The sequence below is a fragment of the Drosophila tropicalis genome, unplaced genomic scaffold, assembly GCF_018151085.1.
Source record: "Drosophila tropicalis isolate 14030-0801.00 unplaced genomic scaffold, ASM1815108v1 contig_993, whole genome shotgun sequence".
Taxonomy (NCBI): Eukaryota; Metazoa; Arthropoda; class Insecta; order Diptera; family Drosophilidae; genus Drosophila; species Drosophila tropicalis.
In genome coordinates, this window is record NW_027173497.1 from 124908 (window position 1) to 140740 (window position 15833).

Sequence of the window (15833 nt, forward strand, 5' to 3'; positions counted from 1 at the left end):
ACCAAAATTTAAATGCACATTTGTTTATTGAACATTTGTGTATTGTTTACCATAATTTGGAAAAGAAAAATTATTTTATTCAAAAGTTACAACAAAAAATATGAAATTTCACAATTTCGTGCTTGATGAAAATAATAGGTACACTTTAATTGACTAAGTTTTTTTTTATTTTTTTTTTTTTTGGTTTTGAAATCACTGAAAATCTATTTTTGTTTCATTATCTGATTAATATGGAATGTATCCACCTTAATATTACCGTTACTTTTCCCATCCGATTGGGGATACTCTTAATCAAAGCTTGGCAGGACTCTATAGAAATCTTCTTCGACGCACTCCCACAATTGTCGGTTGTTGCCACTTTTTTCTGTTCGAGACTGATCCTATAGCTCACCCCACAAGTTATCGATGAGATATATACATATACAAAACATACATATATAAAACAAAAGTTAAATTCTATTTGAAAGATCTAATATATGTAATCTTTTTAGTCTTTATCAAGTAAACTTACAGCTAATGAGTTGGGGTGATTGTAAAAAAATTTTAAAATAGTTTTAATAAAATTTTGTTATTTATTTAAAAATAATTTTTTTTACTTTGAATCTGTTTTATTTTTCTTTTTGTTCACGCTACTGTTTTTAAAGAAACGCTTCTTCTGCAGCTGCATGGCCTTTCGCAGTTGTTCTTCGGGTGATGAAGATGTGTGAAGATTAAACCAGAGGGCCGGGGCTAACTTCGACCGCGTCAAAGTTTGTATACCCTTGCAACTTTTTTGGTAACTCTATCCTTACCTATTAGCCATCAATGTGGAAGAACGTTTTATCTAAAAAGGCTTAAGCTTGAGAAAGAAAGGCCTACAATCATAGGAAATAACGAAGATATTGATCAAAGTCACTGTTTTCCACCGATCGTTCATATGGGAGCTATATGATATAGTCACCCGATCTTTATCAAATTCGGCACAGTCATTAACATATATATTAAATTAAGAAATGTTTAATTTAAAAGCAATCGCGTTAAAAGTAACGAAGTTATTTACAAAAGTCACTGTTTTCGACCAATCGTTCCTATGGGAGCTATATGATATAGTCACCTGATCTTGATCAAATTTGACATAGTCGCTTATAGGCGTAGTAAACTCTCTAATATTAAGTTTCACGACAATAGCTCAGAAAATAACGAAGTTATTGAGAAAGTCACTGTTTTGTGACTTGGCCGTTTGTATGGGAGCTATATGATATAGTCACCCGATCTTGATCAAATTTGGCATAGTCGCTTATAGGCGTAGTAAACTCTCTAATATTAAGTTTCACGATAATAGCATAGAAAATAACGAAGTTATTGAGAAAAGTCACTGTTTGTGACTTTGGGGTTTGTATGGGAGCTATATGATATAGTGGTCCGATCCGGCTGAATCCGAGATATAAAACGCCTGCAGTATATACAAGCCTACGTGCAAAATTTCTCTGTAGCTCTTACGGTTTAGGAGGAGTTTGCGTTGATCCAGACGGACGGACGGACATGGCTAGTTGAACTCGTCTCGTCGTGCTGATCAAGAATATATATACTTTGTATGGTCGGAGATGCTTCGTTCTATGCGTTGCACACTTCTGACCAAAATTAATATACCCTTTTTGCAAGGGTATAAAAATAATACCTTCCAAATAATACTTCATAAAAAGTGCTCTCTTTTTTCAAGGCTGCTTTGCCTTGAACGCCATCTTTATCTTCGATTTGATTATTTATGCCACTGTCAATGTTTATCACATTTAATACTTCCTCAACTTCTTCCATTTCATCATCACTTTCATTATTTTTTTTTTTTTTCTCCCTTTTCTAATGTCGCGGCACAATTTAATTTGTTTATATATTTGGCTTTCTGCTCCTGTTTGAGCCTTCTTAAATGCCTTTCACTATACATATTTTGTAATTATAATTTTTTTAAATTTTCTTGGAATATTTACGATTGTTGCTGCTTCAGAACTTCACTTGCAATGCTTGATTGTATTTGGTCAACCGGCGAACGCAGCAGCCTTGGCACACCGAGGAAGAGTAGAAAGCATAAACGAAAGAAACGGTACTTCCATAACAATTGTTTTTGTAAATTAGGAAAGAAAAAGCGACAGAAAGCAAAGATTGTTTTTTCCTTTACCTATGCGCTATTCGCAAAACACGAAAAATATATGTACATATGTGATGATACTACCGTTTTTTTTTTCGTTTATGTTTTCTGTCGTTTCGTGCTCGGTGGTTCGGCGTTCGCTTACCATAGGGTCAGTCAAGTAAGTACCCATGTAAGGACTAGTGGGACAGGTAGTTCAACTATGGTCAATCGCCACCTCCAGTACTACAGGGTCACTTGAGTGCGGTTGTCTAAGAGCGAACCTAGCAATCGTTTTATTTTCTTTTTCTTTTCTCGCGCTGTCAAAAAGCTTTACCTGCTGCATCGGTACGAACTACTCCACAATTCGCGTACGTAAACCTCCAAAATTAAGAGACGAAAACTCACAACAGGCGTTGCAATTGCAACTGCATCTGCCGGTCCAAAGATGCCTAGAACCACGAAATCCACTCAACGAGAGCAGCTCTTTTCTCGCTCCAATTATTTTCTTCCGCTGCAAGTGCAAAAAGATGAAGACTTCAACATTGCCGAAGAAATCGAGACTGACCCGCAAACGGCTCCCTCCAAGCCTCCACCTATTACTTTGCTTAAGCAAAACGCAGCATTTGTACACGACCTTCTTGCTAAATGCAAGATCACGGATTACTTCATCAAAACTATTTCCATTGGCATAAAAATCTTCGTCCCAAGCATGGAGCATAATTTTTTCAGCAAATTAAAGGAATCCAACTGTGAGTTTTACACATACGACTCAAAAGCTCAAAACCATATAAGGCGGTACTGTCCGGACTAGAGAAGCTTCCAAACGAAACAGTGAAAACAATGTTGCTCAACCTGGGTCTACAATGCACCGATGTCAAGACGGTAGAAAAAACAACTAGAGTAAATCACAAGCTACTGCTTTACATCGTTTACTTCCTCAATAAGAGCATTACCCTACAACTGCTGCGAAATAATTACATGTATGTAAATCACACCAGGGTACGATGGGAGTACAAAACTAAGTCCCCCAACAAACTGACACAATGCTATAAGTGTGTCAATCTTTAGCAAATCAAATTGGGCGTTATTTCAGAAACTAGTCAATGATTCGCTGACCATTCCAGTTGCAAACATCGATTGTTCACAAATCTCAAACGGTACCATCGACTCCATGGACGATTTCTTTACCAACCTCATTTATCTCGCCTTCATAAGATCTACTCCTCACAAACGTGTTGAAGATGTAAAGCTCAAACATCCCGAGCACATAACTAATCTCTTTAAAATTAGAAACATGAATAAAAAATAATGGATCCGTACTCGGTTACCCTTATTTAAAGCACGTTATAATCACATATGCCACTCTATCCGAAAAGAACTTTTTATATTCAATAATGAAAAGTGGAACACAAAACTTGGCAAACTAGACAAATCTAGCAAACTTTTCTGGAACATCACAAAGGCAATCAAGAATAGAAAACAGTTTGTTCCTTGCCTCTACCGCTCTGAAGTTCCCTACGCCACCAGCAAAGAAAAATGCAATATTCTATCAGATACTTTTGTAGCGAAACATAGTCTTACGTGCTCATTTTCTAATCAGCGAACAATCGATGAAGTCAGCAGTGCCCTAAATTGCCTCGCCTCCGTCACTAATTCAAGTTCCCAAATTGAGAAAATTAGAGCTAGCGAACTGAAAAGCATTTTAAATGACATCAAAACTAAAAATCTCCTGGGACTGATGGCATTCACAACGTTTGCCTTAAAAACCTACCATCCAACGCGATAACCTACTTGACTCTCGTGTTCAACTTATGTCTGCAAAAAGGGTACTTCCCTAGTGCCTAGAAAATTGCTAAAGTTGTGCCAATAGCTAAGCCAGGGAAGCACACAATGAATGAATGAATGAACATGGAACATGAGGATTCATTAGAAATTAAAACCTTTTGCATTGATCAAATGAACAATTATTGTTGTTATAACCTTGCAAAAAGGGTATATTAATTTTGGTCAGAAGTTTGCAACTCATAGAACGAAGCATCTCCGACCATACAAAATATGTATATTCTTGATCAGCACGACGAGACGAGTTCAAATAGCCATGTCCGTCCGTCCGTCTGGATCAACGCAAACTCCTCCTAGACCGTAAGAGCTACAGAGCTGAAATTTTGCACGTAGGCTTGTATATACTGCAGCGGTTGTATATCTCGGATTCAGCTGGATCGGACCACTATATCATACAGCTCCCATACAAACCCCAAAGTCACAAACAGTGACTTTTCTCAATAACTTCGTTATTTCCTGTGCTATTATCGTGAAATATTAGAGAGTTTATTACTCCTATAAACGACTGTGCCAAATTCAATTAAGATCGGGTGACTATATCATATAGCTCCCATAGGAACGATCGGTCGAAAACAGTGACTTTTGTAAATAACTTCGTTACTTTTAACGCGATTGCTTTCAAATTAAACATTTGTTAGTTTGATATATCTGTTTATGACTGTGCCGAATTTGATAAAGATCGGGTGACTATATCATATAGCTCCCATAGGAACGATCGGTGGAAAACAGTGACTATGATCAATACCTTCGTTATTTCCTATGATTGTAGGTGATTCTTTCGCAAACATAAGCTTTTTTAGATAAAACGTTCTTCCACATTGATGGCTAACTTCCACATTTTTGGTAACTCTTTCCTTAACTATTAGCCATCAATGTGGAAGAACCGTTTTATCTAAAAAAGCTTATGTTTGCGAAAGAATCACCTACAATCATAGGAAATAACGAAGATATTGATCAAAGTCACTGTTTTCCACCGATCGTTCCTATGGGAGCTATATGATATCGTCACCCGATCTTGATCAAATTTGGCACAGTCGTTTATAAGCGTAATAAACTCTCTATAATATTAAGTTTCACGATAATAGCATAGACAAGAATATATATACTTTGTATGGTCGGAGATGTTTCGTTCTATGCGTTGCACATTTCTGACCAAAATTAATATACCCTTTTTGCAAGGGTATAATAACAGAGTTTAAAAATGTTTGAAATGAAATAAAAAAAGACGAATTACAATATTTGAAAAATAACAAACGACGAATTTAAATCTTTGGAAAATAAGAAAAGACGAATTAAAATTTTTGAACTAAGAGAAAAGACGAATTCCAATTATTAGTAAATAAGAAAAGATGATCTAAAAGTTTTGAAACGAGAGCAAAATGAATTACAATTTTGGAAACTAAGAGAAAAGTCGAACTAAAATTTTTGGAAATAAGAAAAGAAGATGTAAAATTGAAATAAAAAAAAAATAATAATTTTTAAAGTAAGAAAGAGAACAAAATTCAACAAAGAGGAATAGAACATTCGTAATCATATAAACTAACATCTAATTTTAACATTATTTTAAATTATTTTGTAATCAATATTTTTACATATGTTGTACAACGAGATCAGCCAACGAGGAATAGAACATTCGTAATCATATAAACTAACAACTAATCTTAATATTATTTTAAATTGTTTTGTAATCAATATTTTTACATATGTTGTACAAGGAGATCACCCAACTGACCGTCGCAGGGTTAAGAGAAAAGTTAAAACAGTTGAATTTAAGTGTAAAAGGCAACAAACCTGAGTTAAATATATTCGGTTTAGACACGAACGAGGAATCCTTATATTCAGAAGCTTATACTAGTATTCAAGGTGAAAGTGAAGAAGTTGAGAGAGCAGTGACAATGGCGTTCACATTAAAGGACATTCGCGATTCGTTGACAGAGTTTGATCGGAGCAACAAAAAGGAATGGCTTTCAGATTTTGAATGTACTGTAACAGTACAATGGAATGATCTTTAGACATTTATTTGTGGTAGACAGCTGTTGTAGGAGCAGCTTAGTTGTTCGTGAACAGTCAAGATGGTCTAACAAGTTGAAGTAGCCTTAAGAGCGTGCTAAAGGATAAGTTTACTGTTACATTGTCGGCAAAAGAAGTTCACAAGCAATTAGAGGGTAGAAAGCAGAAATACAATGAGAGTCTAGTTGAGTACTTTTACTTAATGAAGAGTATAGCCAAAAGAGGTAGCTTAGATGACGAAAGCATTGTCGAATACATCATTGAGAGTATCCCTGCCTCTAAGATGAATAAAAAGGTTCTTGACCAAGCGAGAGATTTAAAGAAATTACGAGAGAAACTTAAGATCTATAAGAAATATGCTTCTAACCAAGAGTTGAACTCAAAACCACGATAAAAAAAGATGAAATCGATAAGTATTTCAGACGATTTCAGATGCTTCTAATGCGGAGGAAAGAATCATATCGCTAAGAATTGCAAAGAGAAGAATTTCAAATGTTTTAAATGTAATCAGATGGGCCACAAAGTTTATCAGTGTGAGACGAAGAAGACAAAGGATACAAAGACAAATGCGAACAATTAACAGATGACTCTAAGGTTTAATCGTTCTTTTAAGGATGTTCGAATGGATAATGGAGTAATATCTGCTCTGTTTGATTCGGGCAGTGGTCTTTCTACTATTAGCGAGAGTGCCTTTAATGAAATTTACCCTGTTAACCCAATGAGTGCAAGGAGCTAATTCGTTAAGAAGGAAAAAGATTTGTACTCTTGGATTTTTTAACGTCAATACAGAGTTAGCTGACAACGTCGAAAAATAGCCTTTCATGTTGTTTGAGATAAAGATGCTTGTATAAAGGAGTTATCGGAAATAATGTATTGGAAAACTTGAATGTTACAATTGGGAAAAAAGGAATTGTTTTCCACGAAGAGGATGAGACGCCAAAACCAATAAGCACAGAAAAGCAAAAATTTCAGAATTAAAAAGGATGGTTGAAAATATGATGACGATGACCTTACATGAGGGCAAGCGGTGCCCAACATATGTATATGAAGACTGTAGTAGCTGACGACATCCCAATTAATCAGAAGTCAACTAGATCAGCAAATAAAGAAAGGATGGAATCGTATGTTAAAGCTTTTTCGGTTGTTTTCTTTGGTAAATAAATAAATATGATTAGCCAAGATATGTATGTTTTATGTATCTCTTAATGACTGTGCCAAATTTGATCAATATCGGGCGAATATATCACATAGCTCCCATAGGAACGGTCGGTGGCAAACAGTGACTCTAATTCCTATGTAAGCCCTTCTTTCGCAAACATTAGATTTTAAAGAAACCCGTTGAAACGTTTTTCCACTATAAAGACCATAGGTAAGGAAAGAGTAACAAAAAACTTGCAAGGGCATACAAACTTTGACGCGGTCGAAGTTAGCCCCGCCCTTTGGTTTTTCTTCATTTACGTATGTATGTATGTATACGCCCAAATTCTTACTCAATGCCACTCCCTGAACGAAAATCAGCGTTGAATAAAAATCAGCTCATGCTGACGAAACCACTTAATCACTCTACGTTTAGATGTATGTAGTGTCATATGGGTACATATGTGCTGAGAGATGGCAGCCCTGGATGCGGTGCGACAATGTGGCATCATCAGTCGATAAGAAAAGAGAACGAGAGAAGGAACGATAGAGAACAGACGTATAGGCCGAAGGTGTACAAAAGTTGCTTAAGTTGTATTTCAAGTTGTTAAAGTCGTAAAGTTGCTAAAAGTTGTCATCTAAAGTTGTTAAGTCTAAGTTCTTTTATCCTAATTTCAACCGACTATTTCGCTATATATCTAACTATTAATAAACAACAATTATTGTATACACGCAATAATTCTTACATGGGGGCTCAACCGCTCAACCGTTGAAAAAAAGAAAAGAACAGAACTGTAATACAAGTTGAAAAAGTGAAAAAGAAGAGACAGAATAAAGTTGATAAAAATGTTGCGTTCTGGAAAGAAAAAAGGTGCCAAAAATCAAAAAGAGTCTAACTACCAAGTTCAGATGGACAGTTTAAACAGTACATTTACTTCAAATGTTGAAATAACGGAGCAACCCGATTTAAAAGTGGTAAGCGCAAGAGAGACAGATATATACCCATGTGCTTCCAGAGACGACGCAGACGAATCGCGGCAGACTGGCGCCGAAGAAACGAAGAGTGAAGATGGAAACGCAGACAACATATGCACGAGTGTGCGTAGCAGCGAGTTCAGAATGTTGGCAGTTAAATTTGAAGACAGCGGTTCGCAACGTAACGATAAATTTTCAAACGTAACAGTCGATAGTTTTGCGAAGGTGGTGCCAGACTTCGATGGGACATCAATTCCAATTGGACAGTGGCTCAAGAATTTTGAAGAAAATGCGGAGGCATATCAGCTGAGCGAGAAACAAAAATATGTTAACGCACGTAATAAAATGATGGGCACTGCAAAGTTATTTTTGGAAACGATTGTAATTGGCAATTATGAAGAATTGTGTATAGCTCTGATGGACGAGTTTGACCAAAAATTAAGCAGCGCAGAGATTCCAGTTGAGAAGTCGCAAAAAGTTACAGTCAGAAAATTTTCATGATTATGTATTACAGATGCGTAAAATTGCTGCTCTTGGTGAAATCGACGACGAATCGATTATTACATACATCGTTGACGGGCTGGAGGTACGGGAGGATCTGAAATACCCATTATATAGTTCAACTTCTTTTAAGCAGCTAAGAAAGTGCTACGATCAAGTAGAAACGATGACCAGAAACGCCCAAAACAAACGTCGCCAGATTGTCCATACGAAGCCAGTTGTTCAAGCGGATTCAAACTATAAAGGTAAACAGTTGCATTGCTTCAACTGTGGAGCTACAGATCATAAAAAAGCTGATTGCAATGTGGGTACTAAATGCTATAAGTGGAACGGCATAGGCCATATATCAAAGGATTGTCCTGAAAAAAAACATCAAGTAAATATAGTACGAAAGTCCGATGAAGACAGCCGATTAAAGGAATTTTCGATTGATGGCAAAAAAGTTATTTGTTTGGTGGATACCGGCGCAGACGTTACTATCATGAGACGAGACAAATACGAGGAACTTTTTCTGGATCGTCAGATGCAAAATCACGTAGAAAAATTGTTTGGTCTTGGAAATGTTGTTACAGAGGTTATAGGCGAGGTTACTACTACAGTCAAGGTGGATGGATTGAGTACAGAACACAAAATACTGATCGTTCCTAACTCCAAATTAGAAGCTGATGTACTTATTGGATACGACTTCGTCAAAAAATTTACGGTGATGATGGATCCCAACGGATGTACATTTAGCCTTCACGCTGATGAGAAAAACCAATTGAACGTTTTAAATGTGGTAAGCTCTGTAAATGAAATTGATGTAGAACCAAAATATGCTGATACAGTCGCTGCATTAATTAAGGACTATAAGCCGAAAGATAACCCGTTAAGTTGCCCGATTATGTTAAGTATATACTTAATAATGTAATAATATCGTATATAGAGAAAGCCCCAGTCGTCTATCGGCAAATGAACAGACAGTTGTAAAAGACCAAGTAGAAGAGTGGCTAAAGCAAGGAATCGTTCGTCAGTCCAACTCAGACGTGGCAAGCAGAGTAGTACTAGCAAAAAAAGAAAGATGGATCGCACAGACTGTGCATAGATTATCGAAAATTAAACAAGCTCGTATTGAAATATAGATTTCCAGTTCCAATCGTTGAAGATGTGTTAGAGAAAATGCAACATGCGAAATACTTTACAGTATGGATCTTAAGAAGGATTTTTTTGACAAAGAAGAAGAAAGAAAAAAAAAAAATAAAAAAAAAAGGTTTAAAAAAAAAAAAAATTTTTTTTTTTTACTTTTTTTTAAAATTAATATTTTAAAAAAAAAAAAAAAAAAAAAAAAAAAAAAAAAAAAAATTAAAAAAAAAAAAAAAAAAAATTTACAGATTAAATGGTCGAAATGCCAGTTTCTAAAAAGAAGAATCAATTTTCTGGGCCACGAAATAGAAGATGGAGTAGTATGTCCGGGTAAAGAGAAAGTCAAGGCAGTCAAAAATTTCCAATTGCCGAAAAATATCAGAGGTGTCCAGGCATTTTTAGGACTAACAGGCTACTATAGAAAATTCATTCGTGATTATGCAATAATAGCAAAACCGCTGACCACGTTGCTAAAAAAAGATGCAGAGTTTAGAATGGACAGTCCTCAAGTAAAAGCGATTGAAAAACTAAAAGAATGTCTGATGAATAAACCTGTTTTGAAAATTTTCAAACACTCAGCTGAAACGCAATTACATGTAGACGCATCAAAAAACGGATTTGGTGCTACGCTCTTGCAGAAACACGATGATAAGTGGCACCCTGTATTTTACTGGAGCAAGAAAACAAGCGATCAGGAGGAAAAGTTACACAGTTATTTTCTAGAGGTCAAGGCAGCATACCTAGCTACGAAGAAGTTGCGCCATTATTTGATGGGGATTGAGTTTGTTCTGGTTACAGACTGTGCAGCTTTCAAAATGACAGCGGCGAAGAAGGATATGCCCCGACAAGTCGTACAATGGTTGATGCACTTAGAAGATTTTTCCTGTAAAATAGAACATCATGCCGGCGATAGGATGAAGCATGTCGATAGCTTAAGTCGCTTTCCAGTAATGATTGTCACAACAGAAGTACACGCGCAGATGCTAAGAGCACAAAGTAATGATGAAAAGTTCGCAGCAGTATTCGAGATTTTACAACACAAGCCGTATGCCGATTTTAAAGTTAAAAATAAACTTTTATATAAGCAGGTCGATGGATTAGATTTGTTAGCAGTCCCGAAAAGCATGGAAAAGGAGATAATAAGGAATACTCACAACTTTGGACATATGGGTGTTCAAAAAACAAAGCATGCTATTCAACAAGATTATTATATTCCACATTTGGACAAAAAAGTTGGTCAGTTCATCGCAAACTGCGTTCAGTGCATAACACACAACAGAAAGTTGGGCAAGCAAGAGGATTTTTTACATTGCATTGATAAAGGAGAAGTTCCACTGGAGACGCTACACGTTGATCATTTAGGGTCATTGGATCCAACTTCGAAGAATTACAAGTACATATTCGCAGTCGTAGATGGGTTCTCTAAATATACATGGCTATATCCTACAAAATCGACAGATGCCTCGGAAGTTGTTAAACACTTGACTGATTGGGTCACAATTTTTGGAAATCCACGTCGTATCGTCAGCGATAGAGGTGCAGCATTTACGTCTAAGCATTTTAAGGAATTTTGTACGAACCATAAGATCGAACACGTCGAAACCACTACAGGAGTTGCAAGAGGAAACGGACAAATAGAGAGGGTCAACAGAGTCATACTTTCTGTCTTAGCCAAGATGTCAGCTGCAGAGCCTCAGAAGTGGTACAGGTACACCGCACAGGTACAACGTACTATAAACTCGAATGTTCACTCGTCGACCAAGTTTACGCCTTTTGAAGTTATGTTCGGATTGAAAATGAGAAACGAATCAGATCTTGAGTTACAAAGAATTTTGGAAGAAGAACTACTAGATGGACTTCAGAATGAGCGAAATCAAATAAGAGCAGAAGCAAGACAGCAAATACTAGAGGCACAGACCAGATACAAGCGCCATTACGACCAGAGACGCAAGCCGTGCCACGGTTATCAGTTGGGCGACCTAGTAGCAATTAAAGTCACACAGTTCGTGTCGGGCAAGAAGCTGTCGAATAAATTCATTGCTCCATACGAAATCATCAAAGTAAAGAGAAATGGTAGGTATGAAGTCAAAAAATCTGCTGAATTTCAGGGTCCAAATCAGACGTCCACCAGTGAAGACAACATTAAGCTTTGGCGTTACATGGAGAACAACGATGAAAGCGATCTCGAAGGATCATCTGAGGCAGATGATTTGCAGGATGACCGAATGTAGTGTCATATGGGTACATATGTGCTGAGAGATGGCAGCCCTGGATGCGGTGCGACAATGTGGCATCATCAGTCGATAAGAAAAAGAGAACGAGAGAAGGAACGATAGAGAACAGACGTATAGGCCGAAGGTGTACAAAAGTTGCTTAAGTTGTATTTCAAGTTGTTAAAGTCGTAAAGTTGCTAAAAGTTGTCATCTAAAGTTGTTAAGTCTAAGTTCTTTTATCCTAATTTCAACCGACTATTTCGCTATATATCTAACTATTAATAAACAACAATTATTGTATACACGCAATAATTCTTACATGTATTACCGTTATGTTTTTTGTTTTTACTGTTTTACTGTTTGTTTTTACTGTTTTTTTTGTTTTTGAGAATGCTTGCGATTTTTGTTTGAAGTGAACACAACTAGTTTGATTTTGTCTTCTCGTCGCTATGGAGCAGACTATCCTAGAAATGGAGTAAGTCGGCTCGCCGACTTAGTTATACCATACACCAGGTGAAACAAATATTTCAAATTTCAAAAACCAAATGTATGTCTATTAAATTGTTTTTACATGCTTCAAACTATGTGCTATCTCGCTCACTCTACAAACACACACACAAACAGCACTCTAGCGCCGCCACTAGCAAACGCCCAATTTTGGCCTTATGGATCGCTTAGTAAAATACGTTCATACGCATATTTTGCATGTTTCTAGATTTCAAAAAAATTTGATAGTTTGGTAGAAATATATATGTAAGATTAATTGGTCTGCAGAGTTTGGTTGCGATAGTCAAAAAAATGCAGCAGGCAATGGATTTTTTCTAAATTATAGAGGTGGAAATAGGCGTGGCAAAATATAAAAATATATATACTCTGCGCGCATACTAAGCCAGCGCGCATACTAAGTACCTCATCGCAAACAATTATATATCTCTAGGCTTGTTCCAGATACTTTTGAGACGTCTGTGGTAGCTTACATTGGTAATATATGCCCTGCTTAGGTTTTAATTCAAAAGTTTAAGTTTTCTAGGCCTCGTGAAATATCCTCTTTTAAAATTACAGTACCAAATGCGTATTTCTCAGCTATGGTAGACCCTAATTTTTGGCCTGAGCGCCTAATTGTACACGAGTTTGCGCCCAAAAGGCGCTCCCGTCCGTTGCCTGTCCACCTTCCTAATTTATCTTCTGTTTCAAAAAAAATAATAACGTCTAGTCTTTGCATTCATTATCAAAATGTAAGAGGACTTCTTACCAAGCTCTCGAAACTATTCTGTGATAGCCAAACCTTTTCGGCTGACATATTAGCTTTTTCTGAAACTTGAATCAACTCCTCTGTAATGAAATTCCTTCTAATAATTTTATTTCTTTTTGGCTTGTTGGTCGTCGTGACGGTGGAGTAGTCAATGCTGCCAACTCGAAACTGTGTTGAAGCACTAACCATAGAATACATATGTAGATGCGTCAAACTCAAGATTTTTTGATTACAAACGCTAGCCTGAGCGTGGAACCCCAGAGAACTTCGGCAAAAGCCGAACAGCGTAGAACCCCAGAGAGCGGCCGCAGTGTTGCTACACATCGAAAATAATTCAGTCTGCCACATATTAGAGCCGGGAAATCCATCGATGGCTCCATCGATAGTATCGATGGAAATTAAAAAGTGCGATAGATCGATGGAAATTTTTCGATGGCGATCTATCGAACTTGATTTGTGCGTACGTACCATTAAGTGATTTTGCTTTTTAGCACAATAAGTATCTGTAAAAGACTTATATAGTTTTAAGTTATCCAGTTGAGACTGAAGATCTTAATGAATTTTGTTTTTGTTTGAATATGAAGTTTTTGTTTGAAGTTTTTTCTTTTTTGTTTCAAATGTTAATTAAATAAATTTAAAAACATAAATAACAATTTTGTATTTTATTTGAATAATAATTCGAATAACCATTTTAAATTTCCGATGGAACCATCGATAATATAGATGGTTTTATCCATCGATGGAAAAAGACCAAACCATCGATACTATCGATTTTTTTTTCCATCGCTTAAAAAACCATCGAGGGGGAGACTATCGATGGATTCCCGACTAAATTTTAGTCGAGGGAGCTATTGAATTGCGATGTTGTACAACTTCACGTCACACACACACACTACGAAGCCTGAGCATGTACCGACGAGTGTACGCATACATATGCAAAACGAGAACACAGCGACACGTCTGTATGAACAAGCAGATCTCGGAGGCTATAAAAAAACACGTCGTTCATCAGATTATGCTCTGTATACAGTCGCTCGTTCAAAATTCATGATGCTTAATACTCAATGCTATAAGAATTATCTTCAGCGGTGTAAGCTTCAGTTTTCTTCCGACCCTAAACAATTTTATAACTTTGTTAATTCTAAACGTAAGACCTCTGTGCACCCATCTCTTTTGTCTTTTCAAAATAAAAAAGCAAGCACTGATCAGGCAATTGCCGATATGTTTGCGAATTTTTTCAAAAAAACCTATTCCTTAACGGAATATCGAACAAGTCCGTATCCTTATCATTTAGAAAAGGCTAATTGCATTTTCAATCCAGTGATTGATGAATGTTCTCTTCTTAGCGAACTTAAACTAGTTAAACCTAATTATTCTCCGGGGCCAGATGGTCGACCTGGATGTGTACTCAGGTTCTGTGCAAACGCATTATGTAAACCCATTTTAAAATTGTTTCTATTGTCTGTCGAATCTTCCTCTTTTCCATTTATTTCGAAAGAGTCGTATATCATTCCTCTGCATAAAAATGGCAAAAAGTCCGAGGCCTCTAACTATAGGGGTATCTCAAAATTCTCCGCTATTCCGAAAGCTTTTGAGAAAATTATAACTTCTCAATTGCAACATTTTAGCAGCTCTATTATTTCGCCATCCCAACAGGGGTTTGTGAAACGTAGGTCTACAACCACTAACCTTATAGAATTTACCTCTATAATTATCAAGGGGTTGAAAAATGATAAACAAACTGATGTCATATACACTGACTTCAGCAAAGCCTTTGATTCTGTTAATCATACCCTATTACTTTCTAAGCTGAGCGACTTTGGGTTTCCACCCCTTTTTCTTTCTTGGGTTAGAGAATATTTAACAAATAGAAAACAGAGGGTACTTTATAAGTCTCTATTTTCCGATTCCATTCCTGTGACTTCTGGTGTACCTCAAGGTAGGCATCTTGGCCCTCTGCTTTTCACATTATTCATTAACGATCTTCCATCAGTCGTTGTTCATTCGCGTGTGCTTATGTATGCTGACGATGTCAAGCTTTGTCTTACTTATAATGATACAGATTCATTTAGTCGGCTACAAGGTGATCTTAAAAACTTTCAATCCTGGTGCCAGTTTAATCTACTAAATCTTAACACTACCAAATGACTTTTTTTGTAAGTCTCCTCAACTGATCACTTATTTTCTAAACAATAGCCCTTTAGAACGTCTAAATAATATGAATGATTTGGGCGTACTTATGGACCATAAGTTAAATTTTAACACCCATATTTCCACCATGAGTGTCCCGGGTTCCAATAAAAGATGGTCAAAAGAATTTGATGACCCCTATACAACTAAAGTTCTTTTTACTTCGCTTGTCCGTCCTATTTTAGAGTATGGATCTTGCATTTGGTCACCTCAATATGAGTCGCACCAGATTAGACTTGAATCCGTTCAAAAGCAGTTTTTGCTATTTGCTCTTCGTGGCTTAAGCTGGGCTCGCAATGTCAATTTGCCTTCGTATTCTAGTAGACTTCTCTTGATTAACCTTCCGTCCCTAACTAACCGTAGAATTATGCTTGGTGTCATTTTTATGCACAAGCTCCTAATTGGTGATATCGACTCGCCTGAGTTATTAGCTCAGGTGAATCTGTCGATACCATGTAGACGGAGTAGACATCCTTTGATACCTTTA